The following is an 11,039-nucleotide window of genomic DNA, read 5'->3' as shown; positions in this document are numbered from 1 at the left end:
AAGTATTTTCAGCATACAATATTTTCAAAAGCCTAAAACACTATATATATACATTTTAAGACATATTAAGCAGAGATTAGAAAAACTATTATTTCAAACATATCACACATAAAGAATAACCAGAAAAGCAATTCATAGTATATTATTACCCAATCATTTATAAAGACCATATATGATTCATATATGTTTAATGTTTATATATTATTATAGGGAAGGTGGTCACAAAAATCTTCAACTTACAGATTTTACCCTTTTTCAACATAAACTTTGACTTAAACTACTTAAAACATTAAGTTCCTGTTGACTTCTATTTAAATTCTAAATTTTGTTTGACTGAGCCAAACCAGACACGTCGTTAAACTGTTAAACAGTCTTAGTTAACTTCTATCGAAGTCCAAACGATTTTGTGTGTCTTTCTCCTAAAAATCCTTAATACACAAACTGAGTTCAACTATCAACCCTAATTTTACAAAATCCCCAATTCTCTTTCAAGTTTTTCAAATTCTTCTTCTTTCTCTGTCAGTTTCTCTATGGGTTTCTTTGTAGTCTAAAAAAACTCGCAAGATTACAACGTGTCGGAGTAAGCATCAACAGAAACATGATGGTCAGGGGATTAAGAGGCACCGCTTGTTGGAGTCAATGGTAGGGTTGTAGTGACACCTAAAGTTGCAGATGTTGAAGCCGGAGATGGAGAAGTCATACATGCTCCTCTGTCTCGAAGCCCAGTGATGAGAGGAGATAAATAGAAGGAGATGATGACCATGTATGTGAGGCAGATTTACAACTCCGCACAAGATTTTAAGCTTGCCATTTAAAGTATTCTCTGAAACTCGATACGAACACAACTCCAGTTTGTGTCATACCTTTTTTCTTTTCTTTTTTTAAAAAATTGGAAAGAAGATTCACAAGCACAAAAATCACAATCACAAAAAGGTTCACAAGGAGAAAGACAATCAAAATGTGAAGGATCACAAAGACAAGGTGTTTCACTACGATCATAGTTTGAACGCTTGTTCCCAAAAAAAAGTTTGAACGCTCAAATCAAAGACAGCTGCTTTCAGGGGCGGATGGAAGGCATAACGTACGGGGCACGTGCCCCCGACTAACTTCTTAATTTTCTTCAAAAATGCTGTAAAATGTTATAACGCCCTAATCCATATAAACATGTTGGTACTGTTGACCAAAAAAAACATGTTGGTTCTAAGTTTTGGATACGGCTCGGTATCGAGAAATTGTCGAAACTATCATATTTCTAGTACTACTTTCATGTTTACGTTAACAACATTTATCTTCACTTTTAAAAATATAAATAAACATTTATATATGATTAACTAATCTAAACTTAAGATTTAAAATTAAGAGATAAGATTTTGAAATATAAAGTTTAAGATTTTAATATATATTTTATTATATTTTTATATATATACCTAATTAAAAATCAACTAATGTTATTGAAAACAGATAAACATGACACAGAGTTTGTGTATTCTCTCTAACACACTCATATTATTTCTTTTTTATGATACACAATTGTATCTACAAACTTTAACACTACTTATATACACGTATGTTTTTTTAATTTCTTTTTTATTGATTCGTCTTGCATCACATAATGAATGGATAAGAATATCGTAAGTCCTACTTTATTATTAACAATAATCTATAAAAATTTAAATGTAAGTGAAAAAGAAGGTCTCAAAAAAGAATGGAAGAAAAAACACAAAAACGACATATAAAAAAGAGGTGAAAAAAGTGAGGTTGGAAGAAAAATAAAGTGAGACTAGAGAACATATTGGAAAGAAAGAATCAGGTACATAGCAAAAAAAAAAGAAGATGAAAGGGAAAAAATTGTCAAATCCAAAGCAAAGTTGTAATAAAATTATTTTTTTGTCACGATTTTAATAAAATTACCTTAGTGTCAATCAATGGGATAGACTTCAATTTTGGATAATTCACTAAATCTTCCTTTTGGTAAGGTTCTCATCTGTTCTCAAAGATAACTTTTTCTTGTTTTCCTTCCAATTTTCTTTTGTTTTTAACCTTTTTAGTTATTAGATACCGATCGAAAACTTTGCGAAGGAGTTGCTCAAAGCGTAGACTCCGGATGGATTACGTCAAGATGGGTTAATCATTACATATTAGCTGTCGTGATCATTGCATTATCATATACACTTTCAACTTTCAGGGGACGATTCTGTTACAAAAAAAAAAACTTTCAGGGGACGATCTTCCGTCTTGGTTTATTCAAGACAAATTGGCTTAATTATTTTATTATTTTCTTTCTGATCTTCCCTTTTCCCTTTTCCCTAAAATAAATAATAATTGATGCCTTATGTATTATTACTTGCCGATTTTTTGATGCATACAAACTATAAAAGTGCTCATCAGTTATTGAAGGCTGACTTAACTTCCTTAGACCATCTGCAATGGGAGTACATTGAGAATCCTTAGCGTTTTAACCTAGGCAAATAAGAGGAGAATAATATTATCTAAGCTAAATAACCTAAGGATCAATCCTTAACTAAGGGATTTAAGGATTTGATCCTTAGGACAGCTGGCATGTGGGATTGGTGTGGCTGATGTTTTGTGTTTCGCGTTGGAGAAAAAAAAAATTCATTCTCCGGCAACCCTCCGCCTCACTCACTCGTCTTCTTCTTCAAGTCATCTCCCTTGCAACCCAGGTATGCACCCTCTCCCTCGTTTTCCATCGGTATAGTTGTTCTTACGATTATTATTAGGTTCGTTCGATCTCGAAGTATATATTTTTCTATTAGTATCTGATTGAAAAATTCAAAATTTGATGTTATCTATCAAACATAACCTTGTTGAATTACGAACCCTAGATCAATGCGTCGTGTCTTGTCTTCTTCCTGTTCTGAGCTAATGTCTTAATGAATCTCTGTTTCGATATTTTTTATTTTACCAACATAACGTTTCTTGTTTCTGATTTGTCCTGATCTGCTATATGTTCAGTGAAAAAAGGCTCGAGCTTTAGTAAACAATGGCTGCTTCTTTCCCAAACTTTAACTCTGACTCTGGATTGAACATCTCTTGACTCGCAGTTACATCACTGGGTATGATTCTATGATCCTAAAGTCTCGACCTTTTTTTCAAAACTACAAGAGTAAACAAGTAGTTTCCTTTGTGTTTGTTTTACAGTTACCAGGCTTCAAAGGATGACATCGCTGTCTTTACAGCTCTTGCAAAGCCCCCAACTTCACAGTATGTCAACGCATCTCGTTGGTACAGCCACATCGATGCCCTCTTGAGGATTTCGTAAGCTTCATCTTTGGTTCCCACTTATTTTTATGTTTTTTTGTTGTTGTTTGGATTCATATGATGTTTGTGTCTGTGTTTTGTGTAGTGGTGTCTTTTCTTATTATGATATCTCTTGAAACAGTTTGTAAAGTAAGGACAGATCACACAGAATGAACAAAGAGATTCAGATAATGCTGACCAAGCTAAGGAATGAGATGGAGGCTGCAGGGTACAAGTCCATTTGTGAGTGATGTAATGGTTTTCAACATGTAGCTATGTATTTCATGAGTGCTATTTGATGTCAGGAAGTAATTCGTTATCTATTTGTGTTACAGAACTCAGGAAGCTTCTCCATTTGTTGCATCATGTTCATTATGTCAGAATCTATAGAGAATTCCAAATACTCTGTTTGAACTTCGTGGGTGTTTTGTGTTATAATGTTAGGTGCTCTGCTTTCAGTGTGAATAAACCTGCCTCCTTAAATTAAGTTGTGATTATCTCTTTTATTTTGTTCTTGTTCTTTGCCAAAGCTTTCTTTTTTACAAGTATTAAAAACTCCAAGTTGGAGAACACCATTGGACTTCAAATTTGGAGATGGGTTCTTAACTATTCAAACACAAAAGAAAATAGTTTACTAATGCTAAGGACTCCAATGGTGGTAACACCATTGGAGATGCTCTTAGAGCATCCACATTGGAAAAGGAAAATCCACGACGAATTACTTTTCATAAATGTTCTAAGATTAAAAAAAAAGTATAGAAAAGAGAATAAAATAATATGAAAATATACTTTCATTTTTCATTCTCTTTCTTTTTCTTTTAGTCATGTGACTTTTTATAAGTGACTCAGTAATTAAAATTTTAAAAATTAAAGAGTCCATACTAATCTCAAGTAGAAGTGTAATTTACAGATAGACTTTTCATCCGAATGTTCAAATTGGTTATAAGTATGGATTCATATATGTATTGGTGTCTAGAAATAATGTGATTTAGTTTGACGTAGTAGATGTATCATTTGTTATGCAAATTTGATAACACGAATATGTTATCGTCTCAAATTCTTTTATTTACCACTTGGCCATCAAGATCCCGGAATATTGATATAAGAATAATAAGATTTTAAGGGATACATCGATGTGAATACTCTTAGAGCATAAGTATTGGTGAGATTCAAGAAGTCTCTTAGAGAGAGAGGGGACCACGAAAAGTAGGGATCTAGGAGGAAAGAGAAAGGAAAATCCCTTAATTAAAGGATATCCTTTATTGTATTTCGACTAAAAAAAAGAAAAAAATAATAAAGTAAGTCCTTTAATTTAGGGACTTACCCGAGTCTCACTGATAAAAATGCCCTTAGTGCTGAACAAAAAAAATTACTCAGTCCTATAATAGTATAACTAGATTTTGACCCGCACGCCCGTGCGGGTGTATTTTCTATAAAATATGTTGTTATCTATTTTCCATGTCAATATTAGAGTTGCAAGAAAATCCGAATCCAAAAAATCGAACCGATCCCGATCCAAAAAGAAGTACCAAACCCGAATCAAAATTGATTAAATATCTAAATTAATCAAAATTTTGGAATTTAGAGAACTGAAACCGAATCCGATTCGAATCAAAATATTTCGGATACCCAAACATATTCGAAATAGATTTATATACTTATATATATTTTAGATTTAATGTATTTAAAAACCTCCAGAATATATCTGATACTTTTAAGTTGGTTTAAATAATTGATAATATATATAAATAGTCATATGTAAATATCTAAAATCGTTAAAGTATAATCTACTTGATAAGAAAAGTGAAATTGACTAAGTACAATTAATAGCTATATATGTGGAGATACGTTTTTTAGTTTAAAAGTGAAAATATTAACTCACAGATTTGATTTGATATGGTGTTAATTAATTCAGTGGCATAGGTATGTAATTTTTGAGGAAAACTAAGGATTATTTTATTTTTGTACTTCAGTTTTAATAGATTAGATAGTATATTGACTAATCTACAATCTGCTAAGTTTAACGAATCATCAACGTATACTTATGAGATAAGAAAACGTCATAACTACGATAGGCTGACTTGATACCAAAACACGGTCGATGGATTGAAATTCGTCAGACCGAAGATTTAGTTATGTTCTTAATAGTTTGTATATTATCGTAGTCTATCAGTTTGATTTTATATTATTATTTTAATACATCCATGATTCATTTAAAATATGTTTGTAAATAAAATATCGAAAATATAATATGTCCAAGTTAAGCGTTCAATTTTAACCGTTGTCGAAAACAAAAACGTTTAATTTTAACTAATTTGTATGAATTAGTTCTAGGCCTGGCATTTTACCCGGACCCGAAGACCCGACCCGAAACCGATCCGGAAAAACCCGGTCCGGGTAGGAACCGACCCGATCAAATTACCCTATCGGATCTTGTTGTAGAGGACCCGCGGGTCTGGACCCGACCCGACCCGAATCCGAAACCCGGCGGGTACCCGAATTAATAATATAAATTAAATAAAATGCATCAATGGGGAGTCGAAGACGGGTTATTTGTCTACATAGCAAAGGGGTCAGCCACTAGTAGACAACGAACTATTGTTCTATCTCGCATAGTTTAGTATATATACATATTTTAATATAATAAAAACACAAATTTTAAATAAAATATCAAATATTTTCGGATATATTAATATTTTCAGATTTTTTTTTGTATTTTTAGGTATTTTTTAGGTTGAACCCGAACCGAACCGACCCGAACCCGATCCAGAACCGAACCGATAAATTCTAGTTACCCGAATGGGTCCAACTATATAAGACCCGACCCGGACCGGTACGACCCGAACCGATCCGGAACCGAAAATTTGAAATTACCATATCGGGTCCTAAACTCCTAGACCCGAAAATCCGGACCCGAAAAGACCCGGCCCGAACCCGACCCGACGACCCGAATGCCCAGGCCTAATTAGTTCAGTAATAAATTTTGGCATTATTAGTTTCTCAATCAATTATTGCAATGATGAACGCACTACGTTACGTACCTCGCAAGTTCAAGGTCCGATTAGTTTATAAATGTATCAGCTTAGCTAATTAGACTAAAACTATCGATACCATAAGCGATCACATTCGTTCCTCTCTTTTTTAATAAAGATTATGGCATTATTGGTTTCTCAATCAATTATTATTACAACGATGAACGCATTAAGTTACGTACCTCGGAGGTTCAAGGTCCGTTTAGTTTATATATATACTAGGGTAAACCCGCCCTACGGGCGGGCGGATATATAAATAATAATAATATAATTATTTTTAAATGTTTAATTTATTTTAACCAAAAGTAGCATTTACTTTCATAAAATTTCCAAAACAATTTTAACTATTTATTTTAATATTCATTTTATAAATTATATGATTTTCTACTTATTATAAATTTTCAAAATATGTATTGATAATTTCTTTTCTTTTTTTTTGGTAAAATTCCACATAATTTCTTTGTAATGTTTGTGTGGAAGATTTTTTCCGTATGATTATAAGGTCCATTGTCTAGTTTGAGTGTTTATGTAATTGTTTTTATTAAATGTAGGTGTGTGGGTGTGATGTGTTTTTTGTTGTCGTCCAAAGTTAGAAACAAAGTTACAAATTATTGGGTATGAAAATAGATATCCGAGAGTATGAGGAGCGTGTGTGTTGCGTTCATTGTAAGCTGAAGATAAAATAGTTTGTTTTGTTTATTACGAAGGTAGAAACACATCAGTTCTGTATGAGTAACATATTGTGCTTAAAATATGAAAATAAAATTTATCACTCGTTTGTAATAATAGCATATGTCACTTTGCTAATGTGGTTCTATAGTTTGTCAGGTAACATTTAATCCTGGTGATTCTAACTTCATGAAGTGATTTCTTAATGCATTTTCGGTAAATTTTCGTTTTGGTTTTGTTTTTTTTTTCATTCAAGAGTCTCCATAGTGTTTTACCAACCTCAGACTCTCCTATGCATAACACTATTATATTGTATAGATAAATTTCATATAATTTTTTTTGTTTGAAAAGATAAACTTAATTGTTATACAAACCTTCGGCCGATATACATATATCGTTGAGCTAGCCCCACCTCGATGTTGTTTTTGTAAAAAAAATACTGAGGTTGTCAATCCAAGATCTCTGATTTAGTTGAGATTTATGAGGTGATAAAAATAGATATTCAAGAGACGCAAGGAACCTGATGTACGCAGAAAAAAAATGTATTCAAGAGATTGTCCCCGTTTGCGACAAATACATGAAACCTAATATACTTTCTGTTAGTGTTGTGAGTTCAACAAAAAGATTCCAAAACTCTTAACATAATTTTTAAGGAGGTAAAGTTGGAGGGGTTAGACGCCTCTTGACATTGTTAAACCTATATATTTGAATATAACATTAATGTTCCTGATCTGTCTTTTTATGTAAGCAGAGCCTTCAATCTCTTCATCCCAATTCGATCAGCTAGAGGCTGTACATGGAGGGCTTGTTGCAGCTCGTGTCTGGCAAGTTGCAGGAAACAGAAGACTCACTACACACCTTCCCTTTCCAGCTTCTTACTCGCACACAAAAGACACTCCACATACTTTCTACCTCTTGTGAAGAAAGAAAAGGACAGTTTCTCTGCCTCCTGACTCGTCACAGCATTGTCTAGCACAGTCCCAAGGTTTACAAATGCTTCTTGATTCTTTAGACGACAACATGACTTTTGCGTCCCAAATAATTCTACTAACAGCATCTTGTCCATCAGTTCTTATCGCTTCAAACCGGTTAACTTGGACATTGCAGTGATAAGTACAATGATAAGAATAAAAATATAATATGGAATCAGATATTAGCATTTTTCTCTCTTTGCTTACTATATACAGAAAGAAGTAAATACATTTATTCATAGATTTTACATTGATTCTGATCTGAGTTATATTTAAAGGACATATTAGAATAGAAGGGAAAGAACAAACATAGAAGTAAAGTGGAGAAAAAGTTATCCACAACGTCCCATAGTTTTGCCTACAAAAATAACAGAATCATTCCAAGCAACTGTGTTAAAAGCTAAATCATGAAGTACTCTTGAATGGCTCTCCAACATAGCTTTTATAACATCCTCTGAACACAACATCAATAATATTATTCTGGTTAGTGTTTAGTACTTATGACAATCAAAATTAAGTACTTTGGCTTCTTCAGTTTGTTTACCTTATTTACAGAATCTAGCATATATCAAATGATGTCTGAGACAATCCTAGGCAACAACGTTTCAAACAATAGAGCAGATGTAACAATAAACACTAAGGATCTGTATAAGAACAGTTGCGAGGAGACATAAACACCACAATTTTCAGCTTCTAGCTCTCCAAGCTTGACCTGAAAAGGGGAAAGGAGGAAAGGGGATAACGAAATGAGAAGTAATGGCTGCCCAAGAAATTAAAAAGTAAACATATGGGTTCTCTCAACATCATCCAAATCTATATCAACTTCTTTGTTTAGGAACTCTTTGGGAGAAACTCAAATCTTTGCCATCTGGTCTTGAAGAAACACACATTTCACTCCATATTGCCATATCTCCACTTTTTTTTTCTGAAAGTACATAACATCTGAAAGAGATATGAACTTACCTGAGCAGCATACATCCTTTGAAATGGGCTCTTCTAAGAATCTAAATAGGAATTCACAAAGATTGTTCCTGGTTAGGAAGCTCAAGTCAGATCGCAACTGAAGATAAAAGTTCAAAGACAAACTTCAAACAGAAACCAATTACATATCTGGTAGAGGGCTGATAAAGGGGAAAGGGAGAGCCTTCCAGAATCTGATGAGACGCAGGCAAATACATAAATAAATGGAATCAATATCAACAAACAAAAGCGAAATCGAAAACATCTCGCATAAACTAATTTCGAGGATTGAATTGATGAGTTTCACGGTAGATGGCGTATCTATTTATACTCGACGATTCAGAGAAAAGGAGTAAAGAGGGATGCATTCATTGATGTGTGAGGAGTAAGTCGAAAGAGTTAGGAAGAGAGGATGAGCTCAGGATGAGAAAGACTCACATATTTATATAGAAATCACGACTCGCCTTTTCAGTTAGCGAAAGGAAGCTCAGACGCTTCGTCGCCGCCGCAGGGGAGACGATCTCAAAACCTTCGATCGAGCTGAGTACACCCCATGTAACCGGGCCAGACAGAGAAACTAAATACACAGCCCAACACGTAACAAACGACTAAAGCCCATCCCGTTTTGTTTTAACAAAATGTTGCGTTTCATTTAATCAGGACACGTGGCGAACGCTTAGAAACTGAATTAGTGACGTGTCGGCTGACGTGTCAGCAGGAGAGATCCAACTCTCTTTTATAGTAATAGATTCCGTGTTTGAAATGAAAAACGTCTGGGACAATTTTATGAGAGAGAATGCAAACTATACAACTCCCTTTTGTGTTCTGAAATCTCGCATATTTCCTTTGTTATGATAAACAATGTTACAACATGTACAACGCTACTTCCTAATCCGGCTACCCAACACATCTACAAAATACTCTTACATATATCAAAAGTACTAAAGGAATGATCACAATCTGGTAAAGTAGATAAAACACAAGTAGAAGAATGTCTTAGTCTACGTTTCCACAAAGCTCCAGAAGATGTGACCCTCGTTGAAATTTTATGAGTACGAGCAACCAGGATCCTAGTAAAGAAGTACACTCCTTCACCTTCTTCACCCGCTCCAATCAAAGTCTTTGTAAAACAATCCTGCAAAAACTATTGTGTATCAGTAAAGATTGCTAACCCCCGGTTTGTTTTCGACAATTTTGCAACAAAAATTAGAGTATAATTAAATTCTGGGGCATACAACACATTGTGGAGCACATAATCAGAGTATAGAGACAGTGAACCACACTTTGTTGCTCTAGATGAATTCCTGCTAGGGAATTTAAGAAGCGAGGAAACAATGTCAACAACATCCATCAAGAGAGACAAGTCTCATGTCATGATGTGAAGCACATGTGTCAACGATTATATCGGTAAGGTTAGTTTTACCCGATAGCTTTCACAAGAGACTGATTGCTGCGCTTGAGATAGAACAGTTGTGTAATCTGATAGTTTACCCTGTCAGTACAAGTCACAGCAGGAGCATTTTTTGCCTTCCACGTCCTTATCCTGCGCCCCGCACTCCACGACCACCGCACTGTACGGGTTTGGTCTCATAATTATTTGGCCGATTCACACGGTTCTGTTCATATTACACTCTGGCACAGAGTCTCTGGGTATCCATGCAGCTGAAAGCATTCTGTCCAATGGCGAATCTAAGTGTAATAAGAGGGTGGCACTTGCCCCCATTAAAACTTCAAATCTTCTACAATATACCCAAATTTTAACTGTTCTCTCTAGTACTAAAAATTACATTTTGACCTTACATTCTATACTTATACATGATTTCCCCCCACCAATATTCTAGCTGTTCTCTACTACTAAAAATAACATTTTAGATGTTCTCTACTACTAAAAACACGTATTTTATGATTTCTTTACTCTTGTCAAAGGATATGTTTGTTTTTGTAAAATATGTGTTTCTTAAATGTATATATTACATATTTCTTTACAAAAAATAATCTACAAGTAAAAAACATAAAAGTTGAATCTATTAAATATAGTGAGTAAACAACAGTATTAAGAAAATATTGTTTTTTAATTTTACATAATATATATATTTAAATATATTAATTTTTAAAGATATTTAAATTATTAAAGTATTAAAATTCTAAC

The 11,039-nt window shown here is 33.7% G+C and overlaps 2 long non-coding RNA genes across 5 annotated transcripts; one reads left to right on the top strand and one right to left on the bottom strand.

Annotated features, from left to right (window-relative positions):
* The first annotated feature begins 1,794 nt into the window (after nt 1–1,794).
* Nucleotides 1,795–3,661, top strand: LOC108836977 (uncharacterized). Of its 3 annotated transcripts, none has more exons than XR_008942058.1 (5): nt 1,795–2,681; nt 2,974–3,074; nt 3,160–3,276; nt 3,401–3,510; nt 3,594–3,661. It is a non-coding gene; the product is annotated as an uncharacterized LOC108836977 (long non-coding RNA). The 3 variants fall into 3 exon arrangements; XR_008942059.1 differs by having other exon boundaries at nt 1,796–2,681; nt 3,401–3,501; XR_001947230.2 differs by having other exon boundaries at nt 1,803–2,681; nt 3,401–3,661.
* A 4,467-nt stretch (nt 3,662–8,128) lies between these two features.
* LOC130506571 (uncharacterized) lies at nt 8,129–9,443 on the bottom strand. 2 transcript variants are annotated; one of them, XR_008942060.1, is made up of 5 exons: nt 9,329–9,443; nt 9,037–9,084; nt 8,894–8,961; nt 8,475–8,642; nt 8,129–8,384 (listed from the first exon to the last, which is right to left on the bottom strand). It is a non-coding gene; the product is annotated as an uncharacterized LOC130506571 (long non-coding RNA). The 2 variants fall into 2 exon arrangements; XR_008942061.1 differs by having other exon boundaries at nt 8,894–8,934; nt 9,329–9,433.
* Between the last annotated feature and the right edge of the window lie 1,596 nt (nt 9,444–11,039).

Source organism: Raphanus sativus, unplaced genomic scaffold (assembly GCF_000801105.2).
Source record: "Raphanus sativus cultivar WK10039 unplaced genomic scaffold, ASM80110v3 Scaffold3414, whole genome shotgun sequence".
Taxonomy (NCBI): Eukaryota; Viridiplantae; Streptophyta; class Magnoliopsida; order Brassicales; family Brassicaceae; genus Raphanus; species Raphanus sativus.
This window is presented reverse-complemented; position numbering and strand designations above follow the sequence as displayed.